This window comes from Eucalyptus grandis, chromosome 9 (genome assembly GCF_016545825.1).
Source record: "Eucalyptus grandis isolate ANBG69807.140 chromosome 9, ASM1654582v1, whole genome shotgun sequence".
NCBI classification, from domain to species: Eukaryota; Viridiplantae; Streptophyta; class Magnoliopsida; order Myrtales; family Myrtaceae; genus Eucalyptus; species Eucalyptus grandis.
The window spans coordinates 17,614,985-17,620,999 of NC_052620.1; the positions used below are offsets into that span (position 1 = coordinate 17,614,985).

General features: G+C 42.8%; 1 pseudogene; it reads left to right on the plus strand.

The window, feature by feature from the left end:
- Positions 1-1,697: 1,697 nt before the first annotated feature.
- On the plus strand, positions 1,698-4,452 carry LOC120285993 (annotated as a pseudogene).
- Positions 4,453-6,015: the final 1,563 nt, after the last annotated feature.

Consider the following 6,015-nt stretch of genomic DNA (forward strand, 5'->3'; position numbering starts at 1 on the left):
ATGGCTATATTCTGTGCCATATTTAGGATCACCAAATACCATCCCAAGTCTTACTAAATGGACTTCATCAATGAATGAGTCTAAAATGGATTGGACTTATTACAGAGTCTTGCATGTTTTACTTTAATTTTGTACTGTGAATATTCCATACTATTCATTCCTTTATTGAAGTGTAAATTACTCAACATATTAAAATTTTAAAAAAGAAATTTTTTTTTATCAACAATTGCTCCGGATTTTCAGAACATTAAATCACGCAATCTCTGTAAAATTAGCTAATGCACGGTCCATTTTCTTGAAGTAATTAGATGAGTACATTCTTTGTGCACGCGACATGTGTTGCATTCATTATGCCTTAAAGCACAAGATTTCCTCAAGGTGGCTTCAATTGATTCACGAGAGGAAAAAAATTTGGCTCGTTCATTGCAATTCATTATTAGAATATAAAGGAGTTTTCAATTATTCACGTCAATAACACCCTGCAAAATCAATAAATAGATTAAATTTACACATATGACTTGTGTGGGAGATTCTAAGTTAAAGCAATTCAATTTGAATAGTTAATCTCTAATTTTTGAATTAAAAAACTCCCAACGTTCTAACCAATTGTGCTATCAAAGTTTGTTTGGTGCTATTAGATATCATTTTAAGAAAACCCACGATGCGTACATCTAGGGTTTAATATAACCGTCTATAAATTTCTTTAGTGAGGGTTAATTATCTTAAGACAGGTTTCTAGGGGCAAAAAGTATGGCAAGACCACTCAAATCAACCATTGAGTGTCGAGTTTAGTATTTTGACAAAAAAATTAGGAAGTTTTTTTGGTTGCAAGAAAAATAGGAAAATTACTAATATTTAAATGTGCGGAACATTTAAGTGAATGAAGGTGCCTTACTCTAGGAGAATGCGATTCTGTCCTTGATTAAGAATATATATAGTATTCTAAACGAACACGTACTAAATGGAAATTTTTCGACCAAAAACAAAAAAAGGAAATATATTCCAAAATTATTGCAACCGGCATAAAAACTATCTAACTCTAATATTCAAATGGAAAACATACATCTCCATATAAATTGAAACACTCATTAAGAATTACTCAAACATAACTCGTGAATCAATATACATATTTTGAGCATTTTTCCATAAGCAAAACAAAACTATTTTCTCGGGATAAATTTTACCAAATAAAAGAAAAAAAAAAGCATGGTCCTTTCTAAAAGTCGAAGAAATCCATGAGTTTCTTCTGGTTCAGAAACGACATGGATGCATGTCCATGGTGAAATGGGATGATGGTGATGAGGATGGTGTCAATAGCCATGATGGAGATGGAGATGGCGATGATGATGATGATGATGATGATGATGATGATGATGCGAAACCGGGAGAATGTGGACGGTGCGAGAAGTGGATAGTGGCAATGATTACAAATGGGGTCATGATGGCAACGCGTTCTCTCTCTCTCTCACACAAAGAAATAAATGATTAACAGAAATAAAAGAAGAAAGTAAAAAGAAAAGAAAAAGGAAGAACGATGCCCACAAGACTGCGCAGCCACAGCCGCCATTTCCTCGTCCCTTTTCCTCTCTCCCTACCTTTTCTTTGTGATGATGATTATATTTATGATTATTAAGTACCCCTGTTTATTTCCCTATCAAATGAAAAACCTTTCGATATATATCTTAAAAGAAGTGCTAATTTACTTATTCAGGGTATTGTTATTTGGCCCAGTCTTGCAGCTAGAAAAGAGACGCTAAACAGAGAAAGATTCAGAGACAAGACAGAGACTGGAAAAAATGGAAATTGAAAAGAAAAAGCGGGGAAAAAAAGAGGGAAGAGAGAGAGGAACTCGAAAGAGCACGGAATTTAATCTGAGAGAGAGGAGAGAGAGAGAGAGAGAGAGAGACAAAAAGCCCCCGAAATCAGGTATTTAAAGGCGCCATTGGAGCAGGGCTCGTACCTTTCTGATGAGCACAGTCACTGGCTACCATCCTCAACACACACTGGCTACCGAGCGGAAAGACGAAGAAGCTCGACCACCGGCCCATTAAGAATCGTATTTTCCCCAATTCTCTTTTCTTTTTTTCTTTCCGATATTATTCGGGCCCGTTTCATCTTTTTATCAGACGACTCGTATAGTCATCGTCATGGATATGAGCTGGTTTTTCTGTTTCGGTTGCGCTCTCTAGTTTCGAAGCGCGAGTAGGCAATTTTTAATCCCCCTTTCTTTGCTTACGAAGCACGTTACGCAGCCTATCTTCTTGCGGCCCGCCCCTCTTAGAGCAGCGCAGCTCTCCATCGCTCCCCCTCTGCTTCGCCTATATAAAGGCGAGCCCACCCACTTCCCTCTTATCTGTTCACGGCGAGTGACGACCCGACTTCGGTGCTGAAGAAGAAGAAGGGAGAGAGAGAGAGAGAGAGAGAGAAGAGAGAGACGCATACACACACTTACACACGGAGAGTAACACGCAGAGGCAGAAACGCGCATTCATTGTGATGGCGACGGTGGTGGTGGTGAGAGAGTACGACCCAGAAAAGGACCGGGAGAAGGTGGATGCCGTGGAGAGAGAATGCGAGGTCGGGCCCAGCGAGGAGCTCTCCTCTACACCGACCACATGGGCGACCCGATTTGCAGGGTCCGAAACTGTCCTGCCTTCCTCATGCTGGTACTCTCTCTCTCTCTCTGCTTCTCTCTCTCTCTCTCTGTGTTACGTGTCTATGTGTTACGTGGGTCTGTTGTTGTTATGAATGTGCCTGAGGATGATATAATTTCATGGGGTTGTGGGGATTTTCATTTGGGTTTTCTCTTTTTTTCTTGGATTAGGTGGCGGAGATGGGTGAGGAAAAAGAGATAGTGGGGATGATCAGGGGTTGCATCAAGACCGTTACATGCGGCAAGAGGCTGTGCAGAAATAGCAAAAACATCAACAGCAACAACAACAACAACAACAACACCATGGCTTCGCTCGACTCCTGTATTCCCACGAAGCAAGTCCCGGTGTACACCAAGGTCGGCTACATATTGGGCCTGCGTGTCCCTCCTCCTTACAGGTGCGCACATAGAACCTCCTTAACTTTCGATTTTAAATATCTGAAGCCGTACACGCGGGCGCATGACGTTCTTCACCAAAAACGGTCCTTGTATGGAAACGAAAGACACGCGACCCCTTCATTAGCCCTTTGATCATCCCAATTATTAGCTCTCTCTCTCTCTCTCTCTCTCTCTCTCTCTCTCTCTCAAATAAAGAAGAAATACACATTATCTTGCCCCCATTTACATACGAGAACTCATATTTCGCATAATGTGTAATGTACAGGAGGATGGGAATAGCGTCGAAACTGGTAGAGAAAATGGAGGAGTGGGTGAGGGAGAGCGGCGGCGAGTACTGCTACATGGCCACCGAGAACGACAACATCGCCTCCGTCAAGCTCTTCACCACCAAATGCGGTTACTCCAAGTTCCGGACTCCCGCCATCCTCGTCAACCCCGTCTTCGCCCACCGTGTCCGCGTCCCCCGCCGGGCCACCATCCTCAAGCTCTGCCCCCGCGACGCCGAACTCCTCTACCGCCTCCGCTTCTCCACGTCCGAGTTCTTCCCACGCGACATCGACGCGGTCCTCAACAACAAGCTCACCCTCGGCACCTTCCTCGCCGTACCCCGCGGCGGCGCCGGCGAACGGCCTTGGGGCGGGGCGGCCGAGTTCCTGGCGGACCCGCCGGAGTCGTGGGCGGTGGTGAGCGTGTGGAACCTACAGGACGTGTACAAGCTGGAAGTGCGGGGCGTGCCGGCGGCGCAGCGGGCGCTCGCGAGGGCGACGCGAGCGGTGGACAGGGCGCTGCCGTGGCTGGGGCTGCCGTCGTTCCCGGAGCTGTTCAGGCCGTTCGGGGCCCACTTCCTGTACGGGGTGGGCGGGGAAGGGCCGCGCGCGGGGGAGATGGTGAGGGCGCTCTGCTTGCACGCGCACAACCTGGCGAAGGAGCACGGCTGCGCGGTGGTGGCCACGGAGGTGGCGAGCCGCGAGCCGCTCAGGTTAGCGATCCCGCACTGGAAGAGGCTATCGTGCGACGAGGACTTGTGGTGCATCAAGAGGCTTGGGGAGGACTACAGTGACGGGGCTGTCGGTGACTGGACCAAGTCACCGCCTGGGCTTTCCATTTTTGTTGACCCCAGAGAAGTCTAACCAGCGAAGACCGAAGAGTGGCAAGACTTCAAGACCCTCTTTTTAATTTCTCTCTCTTTCTCTCTCTCTTCCCCTTTTTTCTTTATTAAATCAAGAGGAGAAAAAGAGCAATATCAGAGTAGAGAAAAAAGGAACCCTTTTTTTTATTCCTTTTTAAAAATATATATATTTTCTGGGTATTTTCATCTAGTGTAGGTGTAGCCATTTCGGAGAAGGACAAAATGAAAAAGAGGGGAATGAGAATGGAGAAGATATGGGTTTTGTTGTAAATGGGGCCGAAGAAGAATATCCTAATTCCTACTCTTGTTATAATCTTTTTGTTTTCTTGCTTTAATTACTATATTTACTTTGATTTTGGATATTTGGCTTTTTAAGATCCTGCGGCCAAGCGCAGCCTCGGGTTCCTCATGTGGGGTCGGTTCTCTTTTCGAAGGAGGGGTCTCCTTCTTATTCTAAACGGGTTCTTGTTGGTGATGATGAGAGATCGTGAGTGTACCAAGAATATGAATATCCCTCCAATCCAATTCCGACCCAATGCATATCTCTTTCGAGCTTTGAAGATGTGATGATTTGTGTAGAGAACTTTTGAGTGCCCCTTTTGGGCATATCATATGTTCTTGATTATATTCCCATGGGATGACCATATCTTTTCTCCACTCTCTTAAATCTCCTTTTGTTTATATCTTTGGTTGATGGGGTTCTTATCTTAGGATCTTTCTAATTAGGGATAGTGGGTTGCAAGTAATGATGCCCCTCGAGTCTAAACGCTGCCCCATTGGGACCACGTTGCTGGATGAGAACTACCCTTAAGAATTTCTTTTGTTTGGGTGGATAAAAGTAGATTCTAATGTATATATGTATGTGATGCTTGTGGTTAATTGATTGAGATTCGGCTTTTTCTTATTTTTTGCATTTGAAAACTCATGTGTCACGCATAGTTTGATATGATGATATGATTAATATAATAAGAATTTATACTATCTTAATATTTTATATGGTATTTTGATATTCTTCTCCTCCTGCTTATATTTTAGAGTAGGGATTGTAATTGTTAGAGAACGTGAATTTATTAAGAGAACTCAAATCTTACACGGAACCATCGATATCCATAAAAATCTTTTCATGTCATAAAAATCTAACGCAAAACTATCAATTTTTCAAATCCAACACAAACATGAATTTATCTCTGTATTGGAGGGCAAGACGGGAAAGGAAGGTACGAGTGGCATCTTGTGATTTGCTACCTCGTCTTTTTCTCAATAAGAGCACTTTGGTTTTTGCGGGGTCCGCTTCTGAAGAATCATTTTTATAATGGGGTTGGGATTTTTTTTTCTAACTTTTATTATTTAGTCTTAAATTCGGGACAAATACAGGACAAGACGTCCTGTGATGGCGACGTTTGAGGAAACCATACATTGGAGGCTTTGGAGCAGAAAAGGAAGGAAAGAAATTATATGTGTCCTTCTAAAAGCGTGATAGATAGCTGCTGCTCAAGCTTCTGTCATTGATTACACCATCCAATTTGAAATGTGGCTCGTGTTTTTTTCAACTGTACATGGGTCCCCACCCCGTTGTTTCGAGACGATGTGATCTAGGTACGGAAGGAAAGAAAAAAAACGAAGAAAACTTAACATTTCATAGTTGTTAATTTCTTGGAAATTTTATAATATAATCAAGTGACTTGACATTTCATAGTTTGTTTACTCTTAGATGTTTGACATTTAATAATCATTAAATTTCTATGTCAGCAAAAAGATTAAAAATCAATTGTAAAAGGGATAGGTCACATCACATTTGTTTGGTTCTGCTTTTCCTAAGGACAAATTGCTTTCC